Consider the following 15,204-nt stretch of genomic DNA (forward strand, 5'->3'; position numbering starts at 1 on the left):
TCATTCAGTCTGTTCATTGTCTGTCATTATCCATATATATATATACATATATAATATTGTGGCCCCTGTCTGGCCAGAAGGCTGATATACCAGCAGTAACGGGGAAGCAGATGTGCACAGGACACTGCATCTCCTGGAGCACTAGAGGGCAGCCCCCTGGGTTGCTGCGACTCCACAGATACCTGCAGGACTTCATGGGAGTTGGAGTTTAGGACATCCCTGTTGGATTCCATGGGGGCTGCCAGGGGGAGATGCAAAGCCCTACATTGGGCTTCCGCCACAACTAGGAGTGATTCCAGATCGGGCTAATGAGCCACCTGGAACTCTGCCAGGAGCAGCATAAATGGAGCCGCCTCACTTCACTCAGGGAGAAAGAGTTGGGAAGAAGATGGCCGAAGCTTGCCAGAGGAGGAATGAAGGAGGAACAAGGAAGAGAAAGGAAGAAAGAAGGACTGTGTTGCCTTGTCTTGGTGATTGCACTTTGTTGCAGAGAGGAAAGAGACAAAAGCGTTTCCCCACAGTAATAAAGCTGTGTTATGTGGCAAGACTTGTGTCTTCATCTGTCTGTGTCAGGATTTGGGCAGCTGGAGCGCCCTCTGGTGGCCACTACACATATATGTGTGTGTGTGTGTGTGTGTGTGTGTATAAATTGTTATATAGCATATACATATATACTGTCCAGTTTGTTTGTGTGCTCACATTCACCTTTTTTGTAATATATTCACCTTGCACATTTCTATTTTGTTATTTAATGTTTCTGAACTGCCAATTGAGGAAATGCATGTAGGGAATTGAGAATGTTAAGTGAGGTACAGGGTTGTTTTGGGCAAGTGCAAACTTCTGGTCAGGGCATGTGTCTAGTCACTCATGCAAGATCGAGCTAGTAATTAGAATATGGACATGAAAAGAATATGATATCCCCAAGAAGGTTGTGTTGGAATTAATTGTTTAGAGACATACAAGTATGTAATCGTAATGGGTTGCTTTCATTTAAAAAGTATAATCTTTGAAAACCCAACAAATAGTGGAGTGTGGAAACTCAGATTTAAATGAAGGGAAAACACCAACTGGAGGAAAAGTCCTTTTTATACTTTGCAATGGATCAAATCAAAACAGAATTAAGTGTCATTCCAGACACAAGTGCTCAAAGAGGCTCACATGAATGGCAACATAAATGCCCACCAACTGCATTTTAATTTTCAATTGCTCCCTAGCAATAGCCTGCTGCAAAATAAGAGAAAGTAACTACCAGAAAATTCATTTGGTTTTCAAGACAGGCACTAGAACATCTGAATTTCTAAACAGACCATAAAAAACAGGAGGCTGAAGTGTTATTTTAGTCAAATGAGAATCACTAGGAGTCATTAACAAGAGCACAATAATTCAACTGGAGCTAAAACCCTAAGACTGTCAATTGAATTGAGATGTGGAAAGCTATGGAGAATTTAGAACCTAACGTACCACACCAGCATTTGTTCACAGCTCAAATCTGTAATGTTGGACAAAGGGCTACTGGTGCTAAATGGAATTCATAGGCAAGTCTTCAAACAGAAAAACAAATATTATCTGAAAAATTACCAAAAAGAACAAATTCCAATACTTCCAATACACCTACCAAAATAATTGATGACATGAGGAAGGTCTGAATGTATTCAGACTCTTTGACTATCTGGGTAATGCACACCTTTATATTTTTATGATGTCAAAGTCATGTGTTGCAACTTCTGATTGTACCACGTTTTCAACCAGCCAGCAACAGTACAGAAAACACAACCAAAAATAATGAAGTCCATGGAAAACAAAGGTGGGATGTATCAAGGCACGAAATAATTGTAACCCTCTCAGAACATTTCAAAATTACTCAAACAATTACAGAAATGGATTCTTTACCAATCAAAACCACAAATGGGAAGAAAATAACAAGAAATATGTTTAGTAACACCAGAGAAAATGTTTAAAAAATACAAAATCATGACAACAATAAGTTGTCAAACAAAGGAGTTATTCGAAAAAAAAACTAAAGGAAACAAAATAAAGATAAATGAAAGGTTTCAAAAAAACAAACATAACATTGCCACAGGATTTTTGCTAAGATTTGCTAGCAAAAAACAATAATAATCACAAAAATTGTGATGTTCTATTTCAAGATGCTGCCATGTGTTTTTATGTGTGTATAAAGACATCATCATGTTAAACACAGTGACATTACATGTGTTGTGTCATAGGAATGTGGCATGTTGGGAAGTGCAAAATGGTGGTGATCACTCAACACAAGGGTGGCGCAAAGAAAACAACACAATAAGAAATTGAAAGAAAAACATCAAAAATTAGAATAGTGATAACTGTGGCAACTCATATTAAAAAAAAAGATTGAGATTAAAGGGTGCAGTGACTGATTATGCAACTAAATTCTGCCCAGCAAGCACTCTGTTATACTAAAAGAGATTTTTTCAGAATTTGTTGAGGGTTAAATTGAAGATCTACAGGGGTTGCCTTTGACTGTTTTAGTGTATTTAAACTAATTCAGACATAAATGTAACCAGAAAATTAGTTACATCTACAGCTGACACCCTGCAGTTGGATAAAGACAAAATTCAAATATGTGCCATACACATATGATAGATAACTTTTCAGCCTAATCTGAAAGTGGACATTCAGCAGCTAGAAAGTGCATCACACAAAAAAGTCTTGGGACTTTTAGCACATTTATCGCTGACCTCAACCAGACTGTGGACACAGCTGATTAACTCACTAGGATGTGAGCTTTTAGGCTGTAGGGAGTACAAGCTAAGAGAGGTTATGTACTCTACTTACTTTATAACACACTTGTGGGGCTAAATAATGAATACTGAATGCGGTTTTGGTCTTATACTGTAATTACAAGGCTAGCAATAGTTTAATACTGAAAAAAGCTACAAAACATATTCCAATACTGCAGAGTATGAGTTACTGGAAAAGACAGGAGCAATTACAGTAGCAGCAAAAGGCCATTAAAAGCTGATTAAATTACAGAGAGATTAAAAAATATTGATGCCAATTGTTAAACACTGGAAACTGGTTAAAGATTACTTTAACACATATTTTAAAAACTCCTTCACAATAAGAAATACAGAAATATGGAACAAATGTACAGGTACTGCAGTTGAAATCAATACTTTTGAAAATATCAGACCTTGGCTTGACAACTTTGTGGAATTATTAGGTGAATAAGATATGACAAGCTGCATTGGACAGCTTGTGAAAAAAGTTTTTTTTTGTTTTGTCTGCCAGCCTGCAGGGGTCATCTCCCTTTTCATAGACATCTCATATCAATCATTTCTTGACCGTTTTAAGATTTCTTCTGAAATATAAAGCTTTGAATCTATATAATAATTATGTTTGAAATGTTTCTTCTTGATCCAGCAAGTAAAAATACAGTAAAAATACAGGTTGGAATAAAGTGGTAAAACTCATTCATAATCCAACATCTCAATACTTTCTAAATGATTTTTGGAATGCACTGGTTGCACACATTCTGTCAGGTTCTGACAAGAGAAGACAGAACAATTGTGACATTTTATCTAAACAGCTAACCTAACAGTGAAGAAAAAAATATTTTTGGGGGAGGATGCAATTTCAGTAATGCAAATAAAACATTATAACAGTTAATTGTATACTTTAGTACAATATAATTACAATAATTTTATTTGCAAGGAACTTTTTATTACTGTATATTTAAATAGGTGTTGTCACACATGTGTGCATGGAAGATGCTTTACAGGCTCAAATAATGTCATTTCTCAGCCGGACCAGGGGTTGGCACTGCCATCTAATACTCTCTGCTTTTGTCCCTTTGCAGACTGAGTGAAAACCGTACCTCCCAGTAACACCACCTCTGATCCACACATTGATGATGTTGCCCCCACCACTCTCTAATGACGTCCTATCCGGTCTCTAGAACCCACTGCTACAGACATTACTTTCTTTCCCAGCCTCACTTACTCCACCTTTCTATGTCACTTTGTTGTCACACTTTAAATCGGGCTTATTTTAAAACCTACATATATATGTTTGGTATCATTCTTTTCAGAATTTATCAAACTTTAATGTGATGTTGTTAGATTTTCACAATCTTATTTAATTTTTAAATTATAAACTAAGAAATATCAAGAACTCACATCCCACGCCTGGGGCGGGAAATAGAAGACAAAGAGTAGATGACAAAGTAGAACGTCGTAGAGACAAAGCAGTGAGACAAAAGGACAGCTGCTGTACAGGCTTTTAAATGTTCGTAGCGCCACGTGAGATGCAGATCACGTGACATGGCAGCGGCAGAGACGCAAAGTGGCTGGTGCATAGCACAGGTCGGGCTTGTTGGTGAGTAAAGCAAGCGGGGGCGAACCCCCTAGTCCTATATATAAACGTCTGCATGTGGAAGTGTGTGTGTCTGTCTGTCAGGCCCGGAAGTGTGAGGTGGCTTGGAAGTATTGTATGAGGGTACAGCATGAAGCTCAAAGAAATCGATTCTGTCGCTAAAGTGAAACTGCTGACAAAAGAGAACCTTGCTTAGCTGCTAATACACAAGCGAGGTGAGTACACAGGCAAAAGGAAACCTCAAAGGAGAGAAAAACTTACTAAGCCACTGATAACTTACTAAGGGGGGCGAGCACGTCTGCAAAACAAAACTGCCAAGGAAAGAGACCCTCACTTAGCCGCTAATGCACAACTGATGCAATTGATTCATTGAAGTGCCAGAATCCATGATTTCTAGGAGCCTGGGCTTTTTACAGTACAGGCTTACACAGCATGTAAATTACATAATCTGATACCAACTTTTTTGGCAGCGACAGGATTTTGTAGCATATTAAATGTATCTACATTTTCAGCTATACTGTCATTTAAAAAAATCTCACAATTGTTTCAGAGTGATAAAATATTAAAAACTAATCTACACTGTTTATTAAAAAACAAAGAGAATTGATAGTACATCACATTTAAATTGATATACCTTTCATCCTCATTGTTCTATTTTGTCAACAAGAGACTAAAAGAAAAGTTATAATAAAAATATTGTTTTAAAAGGGAGTGTTCTGTAATATTAAAATTGTTAGTTATAACTGTGCTAATTCTAAGTCCATCAACTTCTAAGACTAAAGTAGTGCAAAGATGTTTATAGTAACATATAAGAAAAAATGCAACACTTCAACACCCTCTAGGATTAACCCTGGTATACTCATATCCGCACGTACTACAAAGAGCTTATAAAACACAAGCCAAAATAATGAATAGAAAGAATGTCCCTTATCATTTTTGATGCAGACATTGATAGTATTTGGATGTACATTGCAAACTAATAAAGAGTAATATTAAATAGATTCAATTGAACATCTGGACCTGATCTCTTTTATTATTTTTGCAATTGTCCATAAATATTGTTTTTTTTTTCACTAGTAACATATTAAAAATATAAAATGTATTGTGATTGAGGAAATGCCAGTAAAATAGAAACTTTTATTATAAAAATTGTCAAGTCTGGTCGTGTTCTCATGACGACGATTTTCATAACAGAAGTTTGTGGTTACATTCAATGCATTAAATGTGAAATGTGGTAAGTGAAACTCTGTAAAATACATTTATTAAAAGTCATATCAGTGACACTAGATAATGTTATTTAGCCTTTCCAAATGTCAAAGGCACAATAGACTGCACTCATATGTGAATAACAGCAGCACCAATCTCAGCAGAGACCGACTCTGTAAAATACAAATCATTCATAGCATCAATGCACAGGTCAGTCCTGTTAAATGACACTGCAATTAGACATTCTGATGAGGGCAGATTCATACAGGAGACATTGGAGTAACACAGCAGTGGCAGCACCTACCACTTTCTTTTTGTTGCTAATTGTGTATTATACGTTTGCATATACGAAATGTATTGTTCTAGATATTTTGAAGTAAGTTATGTTTCTTGTATATAATGTTTAATTCTTGGCAAATGAACATCATATTGATATTGGATACTAGCTTGATTTTTGATGTTTGAAGAATGATGTTCACAAACTTGTTTACATCAAACTGGGCAATTTGACATTTTTTTTCTATTAGTAGAAAATAACTATTACAGGCAGTCCCCGGGTTACGTACGAGATAGGACCTATAGGTTTGTATTTAAGTTGAATTTGTATGTAAGTCGGAACAGGTACATTATTTTAATAAATGCTGTTGTTGACTGACTGTAACCAAGTGCTCTGCCAATGAATGATGGAGTTTTACCTCTCTCTGACCTTTTTATTATTTCTACTTTATTTTCAATGGTGATGTTTTTTCTCTTCTTTACTGTATCACCAGCACTTGCATCAGATTTGTGTTTCAGAAACATTCTTGAAGGGTGAAGACAAAAGGTTAAGATGAGCTCTTCTGCACAGCACTGTACACGCTATCACAGCAGGATGGCACCAGTCATCAATACGTCTAATGTACTGTACTGACAAGAGACAACTTCCTGCTATGTGCGTAACAGTACAAGCAGGCTTGCTATTGAGAATGGATGGGATGGTTCATCACCCGCCCAGAACACAGTCATCTCCACTACAGTATGCTGCCTGCAGCGTCCGCCCACCGACAACGAACACGGTGTGACCACCACTGCCCCCATTCAACAGGCAGCCACCCGAGGTACACTACAATGCTACCCAAACAACCCCCCCCAAACCGCCCCGTTCAATCTCAGTGGCCTCCGTTCAGCCACAACCGGGTCACCACTTGCAGCATTACCAGCTCTCCACCAAGAACAAACGGGGCAGCCGTGAAACGACCCCCTCTGCTCCATTCAGCCGGCATCCAGTCAGGAGCAGTAGCTGTGGCGGCGTAGTGGGCGGGCAGCGAACCGCCCCATCAAGCCTCCATCCTGCACATGAGTGATAGCTGTGGCCCCGGTGACTATGGACCACGGGTCACCGCTTGCCGCTGGGAGCTGCCCGAGGGAAACTACACTGGACGAGCAGCGAAATTGCTCCCCTCCAGCCTCCGTCCAGCCACTGCTCGCAGCGTCCCCAGGCCGAAGATGACGGAGCGGCAGTTACTGAGGCGCATGCATCACAGCTGCGGCCCCGTTCATAAGTCGTAGGTCGGATGTCTGTAACCTGGGGACTACCTGTATTTCGAAAACAGCACCACTGTCTCTGTTACACATTTTTCAGTTTTATGACAAATCTTTAAAGTTTTCCAAGCTGTCCCATAATACATCATTCATCCCATCAGTTTAACATTTAAAGTCAGAGGTACTCAATCTTCAGAAATTGCACTCTGCTGTGTGATGTCACACACATGCGCAAGGGAGGCAGCTAAAGGGTCTGAATGAGAGTAATTCCATGCCAAGGGTGGCGCACTTCTCTGCAGAACAGTTACGAGAAATTCTGCCTGGCCCCCGATAACATCACTTCTGGTTTTGGCCTCAATTACACCACTTCCGGTTCTGGCCCCACTGATGATGTCACTTCTGGTTCTGGCCCTAAAGATGATGTCACTTCCGCCACGCTCCCTTAATACCACCATCTTTGTGCCAGAAAATCAGTTCTGTTTTGGACTCGAACCTTTACACATATTATTCTGTACGCAACTCTTTTGCAGTCAGGAGAAATTATATGGGTAGCTGCCCCAAACCTTTTTGCGTCTCACTTGTCTCATCTTTGACAGTGCTTTTTATGCCATGATAAATTTTATCGCAGATCTTTTGCCAGGACTACTTACGTCTCACAAGTGTGTGCATAATCACGGATTGCTCAGGCCCATCTTGAGTTAATGAGAAACACTTTGAGTTCACGGAACTGACTCAGCCTCAATTGTAAAATGAGGCTTATTCAAGTGAAGTTTTCTGAGTTGAATCTCAATTTCATAATCATGCTTCATGGAATATACCCCAAGTAAGATTATGGCCTGCTGATTGGCTTGTTTTGGAGGCCTCAGCCTTTAGAGGAAACTCCATTCATAACAGCCACAAGGCCGTCCTATATGTTCTAGAGTTTTTTTAACAGATTAACTTAATAATAATTGTATACGTTTCTCTCAAATGGGAATTCTTAATTTGATATTTAGACAGGCCACTGTTACAGGACCCAAGCTTTATAGGGATCACTTTGAATAAATAGAAGTCTGTTCTCTGCCTTTTTGAATACACACAATTACTCTTTTGATCATAAACTTGTTTCTGAGATTACTGTTCCCTCTGTAAGAGCTTTTTTATAACAGCTAACATTTTTTTTTTAATTACGTTCTTTTTTCCATGTTGGCCTTTTTAGTCTTTCCAACTGACTGTTTTTTGGTATATATCTGGATCAGAATATCTCTGAAGTGACACCATCTATAATATTGAAGTTCAGAGTTTTGTTTTGTTACCCTGTGTTGGACTTAAAACAAACTGGGTGTGGCAGGTAGGAAGGTGTTATGCTCTCCCAGATCCCAGACCAGTTCAAGTCAAAGAAAACTTTTGTTATTAGGATGGTAACCATCCTTCAAACAGGGAAGCCTGCCATGCTGTCCCCCTCAACAACAATAACAACATTTATTTATATAGCACATTTTCATAGAGGCAATGTAGCTCAAAGTGCTTTACAAGATGTCTAACAGAAATTTACATGAAAAAATAACAAAGAAGATCTAATAATATTAAAAAATAAGGAACAAAAGAAAAGGTAAGATCAGATGGCTGGGATGACAGAAAAAACAAAGAGAAACTACAGTTAGATTGGAGAACATAAAAAACAATCTCTGGAGGGGTTTCAAGGCCAAAAGACCACCTGACATTAAGGTTTTCAAATCAGTCCTCTTTATCTTCACATGATAGGATTTGATGAAGTTGGTCTTGTTGACAGCTGAGACATCTGCCTTCATCAGAATTGGCTGCATGGTGCCTTTGCCAGGTTGTGGTGGTGCAGATCGCCACCACAGAAGAACCACAAAAGACAGCAGAGAATAGTAGAGATTAGTAAAGATTGTGGATCCCTGAAGATGATAATTCTATGCCCATATAGCCTGTTAGGAACACAACTAAATGTAGCTATGAAAAGGTCAAATTAAAATAATGGGTTTTTAGCAGTTTTTAAAAAATGTTCCACATTAAATTCCTGGTGAATTTCTTTTAGTAAAGTATTCCAGGTTTTAGGTGCATAAGAGCAAAAGGCCACATCACCACTTCTTTAAAGCTCAGCTCTTGGGATTACTGTTTAGGAAGACCTCCATTTGAAGATCTACAGTTATGACTTGGAGTGTAGAGAGATGGGCATTCCAAAATATAGGACAGAGCAAGGTTATTTAAGGCTTTATAAACTATTAGTAGTATCTTAAAGTTAATTCTCAATGACACAGATAACCAATGTAACAACACTAAAACTGGTGAGATGTGCTCAAATTTCCTTTTTCTAGTTAAGATACCAGCTGCTGCATTTTGCTCTAATTGCAGTCAATTGATGTATTTCTTAGGCAGTCCTGTTAGGAGTTTATTACAGTAATCTAGACGACTTAAAACAAAAGCATTAACTAATTTTTCAGCGTCTTGTAAAGTTATAAGAGGTCTAACTTTTGCTATATTGCTTAAGTGAAAAAATGCAGTCCTAGTAATCTGGTTAATATGTGATTTAATATTTAGGTCAGAATCAATGATTACCCCTAAATTCCTTACCTCCGTCTTGACTTTTAAACCTAAGGGATCAAGTTTATTTCTAATACAATTGCTCTTTCCATGTTTGCCAATCACTAAGATTTCTGTTTTTTCCTTATTTAGCTTGAGAAAGTTTCTACTCATCGATTCGAAAATATTATTAAGACATTGGATCAGACAGACAAGTGCATCTTGATCGTCAAGTGCTCTCGATAAATAAAGCTACATGTAATATGCATAGCTGTGGTAGCTCACCTTGTGCTTCGTGATAATCTGACCTAATGGAAGCATATAGATTGAAAAAACCAGTGGATCCAGAATAAATCGTTGTGGTACACCATATAAAATATCACAGGCCTCCTAAGTACAATCACAACAACTAACAAAGAATGTTCTGCCTGTTAAATAAGACTGAAACGAATTTAAGACATTGCTGGAGAGCCCCCCGCACTCTCCCTCGTCTAAGGCGATTTACAAGAATTCTGTTGTGTCAAATGCTGCCGCCACATCTAAGGCTGGGTTTATACTTCACGCCACGCGACATGTGCGTCTGTGGACGCCACTGCTACGCAAGCGTTGTACTATTTATAGTGTGCGCGTACTTCACGTAAATCTGGAAGATTCCACCAGGTGGCAGTGTGAGATATCATCATGGTGTGTTGTAAATTGCCTGAAACACCTATTAAATTCAGAGGACATCTTGTCACAATATCTCTGAAAAGGATGGATGTTTACTGATTAAATCCATCAATCCAGGGATGCGCCCAGTCCAGCTAGCACTGGGCACGAGGGAGAAACAATCCCTAGATGGGGCATGAGCTCATCACAAGGTGAATACAAACACTCACATACACTAGCGTCATTTTAGCATCACCAAATCCCCAAACCTGCATATCTTTGGAAGGAAACCAGAGCACACTGTGGAAACCCACCAGGAAAACGTGAAAACTCCAGGCAAGGAACACCAGGGACGTGACTCCCGTCGAGACTCCCCCACCATGACGTCCTCACATGTGTAATTATTTACAGTATTCATTATTTAAAGGAAGTTACAATTTATCTGTAAAATGTAATATATATATACAGTATATATATATATCTATAATAATAAAAGGCAAAGCCCTCACTGACTGACTGACTGACTGACTGACTCATCACTAATTCTCCAACTTCCCGTGTAGGTGGAAGGCTGAAATTTGGCAGGCTCATTCCTTACAGCTTACTTACAAAAGTTAGGCAGGTTTAATTTCGAAATTCAAAGCGTAATGGTCATAACTGGAACATATTTTTTGTCCATACACTGTAATGGAGGAGGCGGAGTCATGTATCGCGTCATCACGCCTCCTACGTAATCACGTGAACTAAAAACAAGGAAGACATTTACAGCACGAGTCACACGCGGGAACGAAGGTAAATGACGTTAATTTTTGACTGTCTTTTAATACTGTGTGAGCATACATATTAACACATGTGCAATTAAACGTCTGCATTTACGGGGTGATTTCTGAGGCTTAAAAGCTCACCTTTTATCAAACGCAGGAAGAAAGGTAACTGACGTTGTTCACTGTCTTTTAATACTGTGTAACCATACATATTAACACATGTCCAATTAAACGTGTGCATTTACGGGGTGATTTCTCAGGCTTAAAAGCTCGCCTTTTACTAAAAAGGTAAATGCAAAACTATTTTCAATCAGTTTATTGAAACGCTCCCGTTAAGGATTGCAATAACATATTCACGAGATAAAACAACGAAGTAGGGGGAAATGGAGGAACAGCCGCAAACAGCGAAGAGCAAAAAATTTATTAAACAATTGAGAACGGAGCGAGTTAAGCGTACAAGCATGTTCATAAGGGAAACAAAGCACGGTGTAAAACGTAAGTTTAAATTAAGTTTATAGAAACGCTCCCGCTGCGGATTGCAATAACATATTCGCGAGATAAAAGAACGCAGTAGGGAGAAATGAAGGATGAGCCGCAAACAGCGAAGAACAAAAAATTCATTAAACAATTGAGAAGGGAGCGAAACAATAAGAAGCGAGCGAGTAAAGCATACAAGCATCTTCATAAGGGAAAAAAGCACGGTGTAAAACGTAAGTTTAAATTAAGTTTATAGAAACGCTTCCGCTGCGGATTGCAATAACATATTCGCGAGATAAAAGTTTAATGAGAAGACATGACGAAACGAACCACACGCCGTAGCGCAACGTTAGCGGCTTCACCTCTGGCGCTGACGTTCGAGATTCGATTCCCGAGAGCGGATGCAGTGAGTGTGTACGCCTGATGAGTCCAGAATTAGGGAGAAACACGTGTCGCATACTCTTTGCATTATTTGAAAGTAAACTATTAAAACCATTCTATGATCTGCTTCTTGCAACTGAAAGATGGCACATGGCGGATGTTAGCCGACTTGCTGACCGCAACATTAGGGGCTTCAACTCTGGCGCCGCAAACAGCGAAGAACAAAAAATTCATTAAACAATTGAGAAGGGAGCGAAACAATAAGAAGCGAGCGAGTGAACCATACAAGCATCTTCATAAGGGAAACAAAGCACGGTGTAAAACGTAAGTTTAAATTAAGTTTATAGAAACGCTCCCGCTGCGGATTGCAATAACATATTCGCGAGATAAAAGTTTAATGAGAAGACACGAGGTATAAACGAACCACACGCCGTAGCGCAACGTTAGGGGCTTCACCTCTGGCACTGAAGATAGAGATTCGATTCCCGAGAGGGGATGCAGTGAGTGTGTATGCCTGATGAGCCCAGAATTAGGGAGAAACACATGTCGCATACTCTTTGCATTATTTGAAAGTAAACTATTAAAACCATTCTACGGTCTGCTTCTGGGAACAGAAAGAGGGCACGTGGCGGACGTAAGGCGACTTGCTGACAAACCACAAGCGTGACCTGGCAGGTAACCACCCATACAATCAGATTGTGATTCAGAAAACGAATGCCATGAATGTAATTACCACGATCTACATACTGTCAAATAAACGAAACACACGCCCTAGCGCGACAGCTGTGAAAAGGGAGCTTCACAAAAAAACAGATCCTTAACAAATTGTTACTGGTATATTTTCAATCCGTTTAAAAAGGTTTTCTTTTCTACTTAATAAAAAATTAAAAGCAGTACTTCGCCGCAACGAAGCGCGAGAATTTGGCTATATATATCTGCTTCTCGCAATTAAAAGAGGGCACGTAGCGGATGTTACAATCAGATTGTGATTCAGACTAGGAATGCAATAAATGTAATTACCCCGATCTACATACAAGGCGAAAGTCTTGCAACATTCAAAGATGATGGTTTGGGATAAGTACACCATGGAACATAAAAGAGCTTATGAAGCCTTGAACCGAAAAAAGCAAGAGCTCAGAGATCGTAAAAAAAAAAAAAAAAGGAGGTAATGTCGTTTTACTCGCTGTAGATTTTAGTCAAACGTTACCAGTTATTCCACGAGGGAGACCAGCAGATGAACTCAACGCATGTTTAAAATCCATGCTTCTCCCACGGTCGGTTATATGTCGCGTGTTCTTGGGTAGGTACACCAAAAAATGTATACATTTAAGCATGTAATGGGCAAAGAAAAAATGAGGTATACCCGAAGGCACTGCAGTAGTACTCAATGTAACTTTACTTCTTAAATGTTAATGTTTTACTGTTTAATAATTTATACGCTTCTTATATGTTGTTCAAATTCTTTTATCAAAATACCAGTGACAGCGCAATGCATGATAACATGGAGTGAATACACCATACGCATCCGCCCACGGCCGCCCTGGTGTGCACAGATAGGAGTTGATTCTACAATAAAATAAAATAAAGATAAAAAGAGTAATACAATCATCACCCATAAAGCGGATAGCAGACGTGACGTACTATATGTGTACCAGATTTCAAGTCAATAGGTGAAACGGTTTGCGACCTACAGGTGATTTAAAATCCTGGACAGACAAACGAATAGCCACGGTAGCAAATTATAGAAGAAGATTTTACTGTTTAATAATTTATATTTATATGAAATGTGCTTCTTATATATTACTTCATATTCTCATATGATAATGATGTTAATGTTGTTTATATTGATTTCTATGTTATTGTAAGTGCATGTATGTGTGTATATGTATGTATGTATGTATATATATATATGTGTATATGTATATATAATATGTATATATATATATGATATATCTGTATATATATATATATATATATATATATATATATATATATATATATATATATATGTGTATATGTGTGTGTGTATAAATATATATATATATATATATATATATATATATATAATTTATGTGTATATGTGTGTGTGTGTGTGTGTGTATATATATATATATATATATATATATATATATATATATATATATAATATATGTGAGAATATATATATATATATATATAATATATGTGTATATGTGTGTGTGTATATATATCATCCATCCATCCATTTTCCAACCCGCTGAATCCGAACACAGGATCACGGGGGTCTGCTGGAGCCAATCCCAGCCAACACAGGGCACAAGGCAGGGAACCAATCCCGGGCAGGGTGCCAACCCACCGCAGGACACACACAAACACACCCACACACCAAGCACACACTAGGGCCAATTGAGAATCACCAATCCACCTAACCTGCACGTCTTTGGACTGTGGGAGGAAACCGGAGCGCCCGGAGGAAACCCACGCAGACACGGGGAGAACATGCAAACTCCACGCAGGGTGGACCCGGGAAGTGAACCCGGGTCTCCTAACTGCGAGGCAACAGCGCTACCACTGCACCACCGTGCCGCCCCATTGACAACCATGTTACGTTATTTTTAAAATGTTTCCTTTACTTTTTCATAACCTCTTTAACACACTACTTCTCTGCTGCGAAGCGCGGGTATTTTGCTAGTATATATATATATATATTAGTTTAATGCATTTCATCATGAAAGTGAAATCAAGTATTCTAGGATTCTAAATGTACAGAGAGCTGGAATATCATAAATTTAAAGTGTTCTGTGAGTAAATTGCTACTTGCCACTGCAATCAGTTCAGGAGGAAGCCCCAGAAGCATGTAGCAATTAACAACTGGGTCAGTTTTAAGATGACGTTTACTACTATCTACTTCAATGATAAACTATGAGATTAAAGTGGAAATTTTGAGATTTAAGTCGAAATTTACACTTTAATCACAAAATACAACTGTCCCTAACTTTTTTATTCTGTGGCTCAAATACGCCATTGTACATTCTGAAGCTGTTGTGAAGGTGCAAAAAAAAATGGTACAAAAGATGGTATGCGAGACCTTTAAAATGTATTGTGTCATTGGGAATATGCGACGCTTGAATATAAAAGCACCACGAATGCATTTGTATGTTGGCATTTTGCTTCACTACATCGAACCATTCATCAACCATTGAAACACGCACATCGATCCTGTAGGATCTGTCACATGTAGATAGTAAACAGAGACTCTGATGTCACGTTCCAGCTTTATCACACTGCACTCCTGGAGTTTTTGATGGTACTGCAACTCGCGTATGCATCGCGTTAATTTCTGAGGATG

The 15,204-nt window shown here is 38.6% G+C and overlaps 1 protein-coding gene across 1 annotated transcript in view; it reads right to left on the minus strand.

Annotated features, from left to right (window-relative positions):
* gpc5a (glypican 5a) overlaps positions 1-15,204 on the minus strand; it is a 1,336,984-nt gene that overhangs the window by 908,604 nt on the left and 413,176 nt on the right. The window lies entirely within an intron of this gene.

This window comes from Erpetoichthys calabaricus, chromosome 4, assembly GCF_900747795.2.
Source record: "Erpetoichthys calabaricus chromosome 4, fErpCal1.3, whole genome shotgun sequence".
Classification (NCBI taxonomy): Eukaryota; Metazoa; Chordata; class Cladistia; order Polypteriformes; family Polypteridae; genus Erpetoichthys; species Erpetoichthys calabaricus.